We start from the raw sequence: 12,346 nt of genomic DNA on the forward strand, positions 1-12,346 counted from the left end.
ACCAGAAATAACTGCAACAGTGCAGTGCGCATATATATATTTTTTTACTGTAATACGCCCCTGTACGCTTTCACCAGAAATAACTGCAACAGTGCAGTGTGTATATATATATTTTTTACTGTAATACACCCCTACACGCTTTGACCATAAATAACTGCAACAGCGCAGTGCATGTAAATTTTTTTTATTTTAATTAAATATGCCTCTATACGCTTTCACCAGAAATACCTACAACAGTGCAGTAGAGATGTCGAGAACATATTTAAGCAAATGTTCGCGAACGGGCGAACCGGGCGAACAGCCATAGACTTCAATAGGCAGGTGAATTTTAAAACCCACAGGGACTTTTTCTGGCCACAATAGTGATGGAAAAGTTGTTTCAAGGGGACTAACACCTGGACTGTGGCATGCCGGAGGGGGATCCATGGCAAAACTCCCATGGAAAATTACGTAGTTGACGCAGAGTCGGGTTTTAATCCATAAAGGGCATAAATCACCTAACATTCCTAAATTGTTTGGAATAACGTGCTTTAAAACATCCAGTGTGTGTATACGATCAGGTATGATGTTGTATCGATCAAGTAGTGTAAGGGTTACGCCTGCTTCACAGTGACAGACCAAACTCTGACAGACCAAACTCCCTGTTTAACGCACCGCAAATAACCGCTAAGAGTTGTCAATAGTTGACACACTCATGACATAAATTTTATTCCTCTATGCGTCAATCTTGGTGTAGTGATGACTGTGCTCGTGCGCACGTTCGGGAGATTGCAGGCAATGGCAGTTTTTCAAAGCCTATGGTCGTCCTGAGGTAGTTCAGTGACAGTTAAGTGACCCAGAAAACAATGATTCTGCAGTGTGGGCCCATTGTTGGCCTAGTAGGCTTTAATGATCACCTTAGATGATCACAAAGAAAATTAATGTTTTTTCTATGAAAAATTATCCAGCCGATCGCTTTTGGTCTGTTCACAATGAAGCAACGACCTTATCATCTGAAGTGTGCCAACATTGCCAACACACTCATAGAGGTGATCGCTTCATTGTGATACGCAAGCCCCTTCACCACAACAAGGTAACGATCACGAAGGGGAATTGACACATGTATGTGCCTTTTTTTTTGTTTTGTTTTTGCAGCCACAGTGCAGCACCAGAGGCCAGAAAAATTAGGCATGTACACATGCCTGAAAAATTAGGCATTGTTGCAGCCGCTGTAGCTGATGTTTTCCAGGCAGAAAGTGTACTAAAACATTGCGGCTTGAACCCTAGTTGGTGGCGGATAAGTCACACAAGTCATCCGGCATGCAGAGATTAAATACAGCAGCGTGGGGACCATTTGTAGCCCAAGGCATCTCATCAGGCCTTTTTTAGTCAAATGCATCCCCCACTATCAGTCCCTTCGGGATCCATGCCTCATTCATCTTAATAAAGGTGAGGTAATCTAGACTTTTTTGACCTAGGTGACTTCTCTTCTCAGTGACAATACCTCCTGCTGCGCTGAAGGTCCTTTCTGACAGGACACTTGAAGCGGGGCAGGCCAGAAGTTCTATCACAAATTGGGATAGCTCAGGCCACAGGTCAAGCCTGCACACCCAGTAGTCAAGGGGTTCATCGCTCCTCAGAGTGTCGATATCTGCAGTTAAGGCGAGATAGTCTGCTACCTGTCGGTTGAGTCGTTCTCTGAGGGAGGACCGCGAAGGGCTGTGGCGATGCGTAGTACTTAAAAAGCTCTGCATGTCCTCCATCAACAACACGTCTGTAAAGCGTCCTGTCCTTGCTGGCGTGGTCGTGGTAGGAGGAGGATTACTTTAACCTCTTCCCCTGTTAGATTCCCGTTGTGCTGTGACATCACCCTTATACGCTGTGTAAAGCATACTTTTTAACTTGTTTTGGAACTGCTGCATCCTTTCCGACTTCTGGTAATTCGGTAACATTTCAGCCACTTTCTGCTTATACCGGGGGTCTAGTAGCGTGGCCACCCAGTACAGGTCGTTCTCCTTCAGCCTTTTTATACGAGGGTCCCTCAACAGGCATGACAGCATGAAAGACACCATTTGCACAAGATTGGATGCCGAGCTACTCATGTCCCGTTCCTCGTCCTCACTGATCTCATTGAAGGTCTGTTCTTCCCCCCAGCCACGTACAACACCACGGGTCCCAGATAGGTGACAACGAGCACCCTGTGATGCCTGCTGTGGTTGGTCTTCCTCCTCCTCAAAGCCACATTCCTCCTCTGACTTCTCTTCCTCAGACTCCTCTTCCAGCGTTGCAGCAGGTCCAGCAAGCGATGATGATAAGGCTGTTTCTGGTGGTGATGGGGACCACAACTCTTCCTCTTCACGCTCATCTACGGCCTGATCCAGCACTCCTCGCTGGGCACGCTCCAGGAAAAAAACAAATGGGATGAGGTCGCTGATGGTGCCTTCAGTGTGACTGACTAGGTTTGTCAACTCCTCAAAAGGACGCATGACCCTACAGGCATTGCGCATGAGCGTCCAGTAACGTGGCAAAAAAATTCCCAGCTCCGCAGAGGCTGTCCTAGCACCCCGGTCATACAAATACTCGTTGACGGCTTTTTCTTGTTGGAGCAGGCGGTCGAACATTAGGAGTGTTGAATTCCAACGTGTCGGGCTGTCGCAAATCAAGCGCCTCACTGGCATGTTGTTTTGCCGCTGAATATCGGAAAAGTACGCCATGGCCGTGTAGGAATGCCTGAAATGGCCACACACCTTCCTGGCCTGCTTGAGTACGTCCTGTAAGCCTGGGTACTTATACACAAAGCGTTGTACGATCAGATTCAACACATGTGCCATGCACGGCACATGTGTCAACTTGCCCAAATTCAATGCCGCCAACAGATTGCTTCCGTTGTCACACACCACTTTGCCGATCTCCAGTTGGTGCGGAGTCAGCCACTTATCCACCTGTGCGTTCAGGGTGAACAGGAGTGCTGGTCCGCTGTGACTCTCTGCTTTCAGGCAAGTCAACCCGAAGACGGCGTGACACTGTCGTATCCGGGATGTGGAATAGCCCCTGGGGAGCTGGGGGGGTGCAGTTGATGTAGAGCAAGACGCAGCAGCAGAAGAGGACTCAGCCGAGGAGGTTAGCGAAGAGGATGGAGTAGGAGGAGTAGAGGAGGTGGCAGCAGGCCTGCCTGCAAGTCGTGGTGGTGTCACCAACTCCTCTGCAGAGCCACGCATTCCATGCTTGGCAGCTGTCAGCAGGTTTACCCAATGTGCAGTGGACCCTTGCCCCAACACTGTGTGCCAGTTGGGGATTGCCTTTCAACTATGTCCTCAGAATTTTTCGAGTTCAGGGTATGTGGCCTCTGAACACTGGGCATTATTCCAGGGCCAAAGGAAATCACAGCAACACGACCACGATGGCCCCTGCGGGCTGGCCTGCCTCTGCCTGTCATTTTTTTTTAGATTAGTGGTACTATGCGTGCAAGGTACTGTGCCACCCTATATGAGTGGTAGGCAGTGGGCACAGTACAGTCCGTGGGCCTGACACTCACTGGCAGGAAACTGCAATTATATTACAGAGGAAAAATTAAATGACTTGTTTATCTGCAAGGTACTGTGCCACCCTATATGAGTGGTGTGCACACAGTACAGTCTGTGGGCCTGTGGCCTCTCACACACGGGCAGGCAACTGCAATATATACATAGAAAAAAATATATATAAGCAGACTGATGTACTAGCCCTAAAAAAGTCTTTTTGGGGTGCTGTCAGGATGCTGTCCTTACAGCAGATGAGTCTTTGAGGACTGGAGTGGACACAGAACACTGGCCTAGCTAACGATTTCCCTATTAATTCAGCAGCAGCAGCAGCACTCTCCCTGCTCTAACTAACACTGCAGCTTAAGAATGAATCTTAGAGGGCTGCCGTTCTTGCTTTTTTAGAGGAGGTGGGAGGGTCTGTGAGGGAGGGTATGCTGATTGGCTGGAATGTGTCTGCTGACTATGAGGTACAGGGTCAAAGTTTGCTCAATGATAACGTATAAGGGGCGGACCGAACATCGCATATGTTCTCCCGCCGCGGCGAACGAGAACAAGCGATGTTCGCCCGCGAATAGTTCAGGACATCTCTACAGTGCAGTGCGTATATATTTTTCTTTTTTTACTGTAATACGCCCTTATACGCTTTGACCAGAAATAACTGAAACAGTGCTGTGTGTACGTATATATTTTACTTGTTGGACTGAAATACGCCCCTATAAACTTTTAACAAAAATACATTTTTCTTGTAGTACTGAATAAGATACTAAAATATAAGCCACTAAAGGCTTTCCAACACTTGCAGCCCAATAACAAAAAGCTGGAATGAAAGAGCTGTCTAATGACTATTTGATTCCCCAAATAATCGTTCCCTGCACTTGTAAATCACTTTCCTATCAATGTCTCTAGCACCTTCTGACGTCTCTCCCTGCACTAAGATGCTGTGAAATGATTCCTCCCTATCCTTTCCCTGCACTTATAAATCCTTTTTTCAGAGGTTTTTCCGATTGCTTTCCCCAGCGCCTTCACAAGTCTGTCCCTGCACTCTAAACGCTAGAAAATGGCAGAATCTAAAATGGCTGCAGTATTTATAGGGGCGTGACATCACAGGGCTGGCTTGCTGCTGACTGGCTGCATGCAGGCATGTCAATCTGGGTGATCCCGCGATCCCAGAGTTCCTTGCCACATGTCCTCAGTCCTCACACGTGTAGCCGCCATTTTAGGAAAATTGTGATTCATTACCACGAAGCGCGAGGAAATTCGCATTCGTTGTGAATCGATTTTTTTCCCTGAAATTCGAAACACATTTCTAACTGCTACCATATTTCATTTTGTTTTAATAAATATATTTGTTTTATATGGTGGTTAAGCCAAGTGATTATAGATGGAGGTGTACCTACAGTCGTGGCCAAAAGTTTTGAGAATTACATAAATATTGGAAATTGGAAAATTTGCTGCTTAAGTTTTTATAATAGCAATTTGCATATACTCCAGAAAGTTATGAAGAGTGATCAGATGAATTGCATAGTCCTTCTTTGCCATGAAAATTAACTTAATCCCCAAAAAACCTTTCCACTGCATTTCATTGCTGTCATTAAAGGACCTGCTGAGATCATTTCAGTAATCGTCTTGTTAACTCAGTTGACGAGCACAAGGCTGGAGATCATTATGTCAGGCTGATTGGGTTAAAATGGCAGACTTGACATGTTAAAAGGAGGGTGATGCTTGAAATCATTGTTCTTCCATTGTTAAACATGGTGACCTGCAAAGAAACGCGTGCAGCCATCATTGCGTTGCATAAAAATGGCTTCACAGGCAAGGATATTGTGGCTACTAAGATTGCACCTCAATCAACAATTTAAAGGATCATCAAGAACTTCAAGGAAAGAAGTTCATTTCTTGTTAAGAAGGCTTCAGGGCGTCCAAGAAAGTCCAGCAAGCGCCAGGATCGTCTCCTAAAGAAGATTCAGCTGCGGGATCGGAGTGCCACCAGTGCAGAGCTTGCTCAGGAATGGCAGCAGACAGGTGTGAGCGCATCTGCACGCACAGTGAGGCGAAGACTTTTGGAAGATGGCCTGGTTTCAAGAAGGGCAGTAAAGAAGCCATTTTCCTACACGATGGAGCACCGTGCCATAAGGCAAAAGTGATAACTAAGTGGCTCGGGGACCAAAACGTTGACATTTTGGGTCCATGGCCTGGAAACTCCCCAGATCTTAATCCCATTGAGAATTTGTGGTCAATCCTCAAGAGGCGGGTGGACAAACAAAAACCCACTAATTCTGACAAACTCCAAGAAGTGATTATGAAAGAATGGGTTGCTATCAGTCAGGAATTGGCCCAGAAGTTGATTGAGAGCATGCCCAGTCGACTTGCAGAGGTCCTGAAAAAGAAGAGCCAACACTGCAAATACTGACTCTTTGCATAAATGTCATGTAATTGTCGACAAAAGCCTTTGAAACGTATGAAGTGCGTGTAATTATATTTCACTACATCACAGAAACAACTGAAACAAAGATCTAAAAGCAGTTTAGCTGTAAACTTTGTGAAAACTAATATTTGTGTCATTCTCAAAACTTTTGGCCATGACTGTACTACAACTACAACACTATAGATTCCTGTCTGGCGGTGGGTCAGTCAGATAGTAGCGCACCCTCTTATCCATAGTCTGGGAAGGGTGAGCCACTGAATAGATTGTATTCATTTTTAAGATCAGGATTATGGTGTCAGTAGTTTGGTTAATGTTCCGAGAAGGGGTAGATGTAAAAGTTCTGAGCTGAAATGCCCTAGTAAATATATCTGTTTGGCTGATATTAGGGACCCAAGCCCAGGGCTAGCAACACTGTAGCAGCACATTGCTCCCAACAAACGGGAGAATGACTGCTGTAGGAAGGATGGGAAGAGGAGTGCAGAAAAGGTCAGGCAGATGCTGGTGATAGGGGACTCCAATATTAGGTGGACAGACAGGGTCATCCGTCGCTGAGTCCGTGAATGCTGAACAGTTTGTTGTCTTCCTGGTGCTCGGGTTCGGAATATTGAGGATTAGATGCACAGATTGTTGGGTGGGTCTGGGGAAGACCCTATGGTCTTGGTACCAATGGCAAAGTCAGGATATAATGGAAGGTCCTTAAAAATTATTTTAGGGAAGTAGGAGAGAAGCTCAAGTGCAGCACCTCCAAGGAAGTGTTTTCAGAAATATTACCAGTGCCATGAGAGACAATGGGAGCTTAGGGATTTAAATAAGTGGCTCATGAGGGAGGGAGCGGTAGCGGCATGACATAGGTTCACGCGCCGTGCCTCGCCCACCCTGCCTGCTGCGGCCTGCCCGACTCATGTACGAGCGCGGCTCTACACTGAATAGGGCCGCACTCAAGATGGTCTCCTGCTGAGGTGCTGCCATGCCCTGCTGAATAAGCAGCGCATTGTGTAAGGACGGGGGCGATGCGTCCCGATGCTGGCTGATGCCCCTTGGTGCTGGAGGCGCTGGTGGAGTCAGTGGTCCAGGCTGTACCTGAACGCCCTACCTGAACGCCCGAGAGTTGTCTAACACAGAGGACGGAGTGGATGTCATACAGGACCAGGACCAGCATATTGGATATCTGGAGGGGTGGCTGGAGTGGTAAGGCAAGGAGAAGAAGGAGGAGGAGGAGAGCTATTTATAACGAGTTTGGGGGGCCTGGAGGCTATTTGGCACTGTGAGGAATGTGTTGAATTGTTGATCCCTTGTAATAATCAGGATGTCTTGTGCTTCTGGACTGTGTGGAGGGTTAGGGGTTCGGGGACTTTGATCTTGATATTGAGCCCGAAGTTGGAAGATTTCAAACTGTTATCCTTTAATAAATAAAATAAAATACAAATAAAAATAAGTGGCTCATAAGTTGGTGCAGGAAGGAAGGGTTTAGGTTCATGGAAAACTGGGCTGACTTTTCTGTCGGCTACATGCTCTACAGTACCGATGGGCTGCACCTTAATTAGGGGCCAACAATGTAGATGTATTGGGGGGAAAATGGTTAGATGTCTGGAGGAGCTTTTAAACTTGGATCTGGGGGGAGGGAGCATGGTGATACCAATAAGGGAGTAGAAAGAGTAGATAGAGATCGGGATATAGGAGGTGGCAGTGGGCATTTAGTGGGTTAGTGAGGAAAGTAGGGAGGTGACTGGGCATAACTTTACACCCATGAAAAACAGAGCTGCTGGTAACATGAACCTGTTACAAACCAACAATATAAAGCAAGGTACCCAAAATATCTCTATTCACTTTCCGGGAAATTAATGTTGGGAATGAAATAGTAACTTAAAATGTATGATTACAAATGCCAGAAGTGTAGAAAGCAAAATGTAGGAGCTGGAGTGTATGGTACTAGAGGAACATATGGATGTATTTTGGGTGGCTGGACATGGCAGGACTCTTCTCATGATTGGGCTGTTAAATTTCAGGGTTTTATTCAGGGCTAATAGAAAAGGCAGTGACGTGTGCCTGAATGTGAAGAGTGATATGCAGGTGAGTGTGAAAGAGGCAATTGTGGATGAAGATAGTGAGGATGTTAAAACCTTATAGGTAGAATTACAAAAAGGGAATAAATTCTGAAAAAAATAATACTTTGCATAATCTCTACACCCCCTTAACATCACAGAGGATATAGAAGTTAAGTTCACTTTAATGGGGCTGCAAAAGATGCGGACAACACTCCGTGTGCTGTCCGCATCCATTGCTCCGCTCCGTGGCCCCGCTAAAAAAAATATAACGTGTCCTATTCTTGTTTGCGCTTTGCTGTCCATAAAAGCTGTCTGTACCATTCCGCAAATAGCGCCATCCGTGTTTTTTGCGGACCGCAAAATACACCACGGTCGTGTGCATGCGGCCTAACCAAATAGAGCGGGCTGCACTATCTGGTACAGTGGTCATAATGGGAGGTTTTAACTTCTCGATATTGACTGGGGTCATGGTTCTGCCTCAACTGCAAAGGGAAGAAAACTCCTCAACTTGATACAGGGCCACTTTATGGGCCAGTTTGTAGAAGCTTCCACTAGAGGCGATGCTCTGTTGGATCTGGTAATTTCTAATAATGCAGAGCTCGTTGGAAATGTTACTGTTCGAGAAACACTTGGTAACAGTAACCACGGTATAATTTTATTCCCCCTGAACTATAAAAAGCAAATGCTAGCTGGGAAAGCAAAAATACTGAATTATAAAAAGGCCAATTTTCCCAGGTTGAGGGCAGCATTTCATGGCATAGACTAGGAGCAGCTATTTTCACATAATAATACAGAGGATAAATTTGAGAGCTTTAAATCCAAATTGGGTAATTACACTGCAAAATTTATTGCTGTAGGTAAAAAGTATAAATGGCTAAAATGAAACCCCACATAGCTTACAGCTATTGTAAAAAGGACAATAAATGATAAAAAAAGGGCTTATAAAAAATACAAATCTTAGGGCTCAGCTATAGCTTTTTAAATTTACAAACGACAATAAAATCAGCAAAAAAGATAAAATCTGTAAAAATATAAAATTAACAGTAGGTGGCGAAAAAGAGCAAAACAAATCCCAAAAAATTATTTAAATATATAAATGCTAAAAAATCACGGTCAGTGCAAATTGGTCCCCAAAAAATGGTAAAGGGGTATGGTTACTAAAGATAAGGAAAAGGCAGAGTTAAGCCTCATTCACACGTCTGTGTCCATGCTCAAATCCGTGAGCAGGTGGTCAGTGATGCATCCGTGAAGCTGCTCGTGAAGGATCCGTGTTGGGTCAGTTTGTCAGTTTTTTGCTGTCCATGTTGCATTCGTGTTTCACTGACACTGAACAGCTGAAAAATAATTTTCAAAGCATGTAGTATAAATATGGGTAGGGCACTCTCAGAAATCTAGGACCATGTGGCACCAGACGCGTTTCGGGGTACTTGCGTTCACCCCTTCCTCAGTGGTAGGACTACCACTGAGGAAGGGATGAACGCAAGTACCCCGAAACGCGTCTGGTGCCACATCCCCCGTTTTGTGACCAGATTTACCTATCGATTATTGAAACCTACCGACCAGAGAGAGTGAGACATCTGCGAAAGTAACCTACGCGATTAGGACGGCTAAAGACACAGAGGGTTCGATACATTTACTGGCCCACGTGTTGAATCACAGGGTCGGGCAGGTGCACCAGGCCGGAGCCTAAGTGGAAAGTTGGAGAAGGCGTGTGCGCCTTGATATTGAAAAACCCCCAAATGATAATAGTTGAAGGAGAAGAGGCAGAACATGGAGCGCCGGGAGTGTGGCTTTGTGGGTTCTGACGGCATTGCTCCCACTGGGGTCGGTGATGGGAGGCCAGGTGCCTTCTTAAGGCAGTCGTCACTAGGTGAGTGTTGGGCTTACCGCGACTTATGCGATGACAGTACAGGCTGCAGATGGCAACACTATTATCAGCAGCTGACACGTTAAAAAAAGCCCACACTGCGGAGCCATGTGCTGGCGTCCTGGGGGCGCAAGATGTGACCTTGCATGGTGGATGGCTTGCTCCAGATACATTTGCAGTCTGCTTTTTGCCTCCTGTGCACTGCCAGTTCTCCTCCTCCCTCTGAACTCCCCTACTCTCCCTCTCTTGAGGACACCCACGTGACGTCCATCGATACGTCATAATCGTCACCTTCACCACCACTGACATTAAAGATCTCGGAGTAGGCAGCAACAGCGGGGACCACCCTCTTTGGGCTGAGCTGGGTACTGTCATCAGACCACTGAGTGGCGGCCGTTGCTACCTCCTCTCCCTCATCCGATGCCAAGAATGGCTGCACATCAGTAACGTCTGGGAATCAATGGGAAAATAATTCTTCTGACTCGAGTGGAGGGGCTATGGTGGTGGTGGTGGTGGTGTCTTTGGGGGTGCACATAGCAGAGAGTGAGGAGGGTGCAGATACAGAGGATTAGGAGGGTGCAGAAGCTGAAGGCTGAGTGAGTCACTAAACTAACTCTGGTGCGCCCTTTGAAGTTATCGCACGCGCCTTCTCCAACTTTCCACTTAGGCTCCGGCCTGGTGCACCTGCCCGACCCCTACCATCCCTGCGGAACGGTCTGCCTCTTCCTCTGCCTGTCATTTTCTAAATGACCTTCTGCCTAAGTCCCTAGAGAAGAGCAGTATTTGTGGAAGAAGGAATATTGCAGCCCTCAATCAGTATTTGGTGGAAGAAGGTATATAGCAATAGCTCCCCTCAATCAGTATTTAGTGGAAGAAGGTATATGGCATCCCTCAATCAGTATTTGGCGGAAACAGGTATATGGCACCCCTCAATCAGTATTTTGTGGAAGCAGGGGTATTGCAGCCCTCAATCAGTAGTTGGTGGAAGAAGGTATATAGCAATAGCACCCCTCAATTAGTATTTTGTGGAAGAAGGTATATAGCACCCCTCAATCAGTATTTGGCGGAAACAAGTATATAGCAACCCTCAATTAGTATTTTGTGAAAGAAGGTATATAGCACCCCTCAATGAGTATTTGGCGGAAACAGGTACAGTCATGTGAAAAAATTAGGACACCCTTTGAAAGCATGTGGTTTTTTGTAACATTTTTAATAAATGGTTATTTCATCTCCGTTTCAACAATACAGAGAGATTAAAGTAATCCGACTAAACAAAGAAAACTGAAGAAAAGTCTTTTCAAGATCTTCTGTAAATGTCATTCTACAAAAATGCCTATTCTAACTGAGGAAAAAGATAGGACACCCTTGCCCCTAATAGCGAGTGTTACCTCCTTTGGCTGAAATAACTGCAGTGAGACGGTTCTTGTAGCCATCTACCAGTCTTCGACATCGGTCTGAGGAAATTTTACCCCACTCCTCAATGCAGAACTTTTTCAGCTGTGAGATGTTTGAGGGGTTTCTTGCACGTACAGCCCTTTTCAAGTCACCCCACAGCATCTCAATGGGATTCAAATCTGGACTTTGACTTGGCCATTCCAGGACTCTCCATTTCTTCTTTTTCAGCCAATCTTTGGTTGATTTACTAGTATGTTTTGGGTCATTGTCATGTTGCATGGTCCAGTTCCGCTTCAGCTTTAATTTTCTAACTGATGGTCTCACATGTTCTTCAAGCACCTTCTGATACACAGTAGAATTCATCGTGGATTCTATGATGGTGAGCTGACCAGGTCCTGCTGCAGCAAAGCAGCCCCAAACCATGACACTTCCACCTCCATGCTTCACAGTTGGTATGAGGTTCTTTTCTTGGAATGCTGTGTTTGGTTTACGCCAAACATGTCCTCTGCTGTTGTGTCCAAATAATTCAATTTTGGACTCATCTGTCCAAAGAACATTATTCCAGAAGTCCTGGTCTTTGTCAACTTTATCTCTGGCAAATGTCAGTCTGGCCTCGATGTTTCTCTTGGAAAGCAAAGGTTTCCTCCTTGCACACCTCCCATGCAAGTTAAACTTGTACAGTATCTTTCTGATTGTAGAGGCATGTACTTCTACATCAACAGTAGCCAGAGCCTGCTGTAGTTCTCGAGATGACACTTTAGGGTTTTTGGAGACCTCTTTTAGCATCTTGCGGTCTGCTCTTGGGGTGAACTTGCTGGGGCGACCAGTCCTGGGCATGTTGGCAGTTGTTTTGAAAGCCCTCCACTTGTAGACTATCTTCCGGACAGTGGAATGGCTGATTTCAAAATCTTTTGAGATCTTTTTAAATCCCTTCCCAGACTCATAGGCTGCTACAATCTTTTTTCTGAAGTCCTCTGACAGCTCTTTTGCTCTCACCATGGTGCTCACTCTCACTTCAACAGTCAGGAGCACACCAAACTAAATGTCTGAGGTTTAAATAGGGCAAGCCTCATTCAACATGCAGAGTAACGATCTACTAATTATGTGCACCTGG

Source organism: Bufo bufo, chromosome 2, assembly GCF_905171765.1.
Source record: "Bufo bufo chromosome 2, aBufBuf1.1, whole genome shotgun sequence".
Classification (NCBI taxonomy): Eukaryota; Metazoa; Chordata; class Amphibia; order Anura; family Bufonidae; genus Bufo; species Bufo bufo.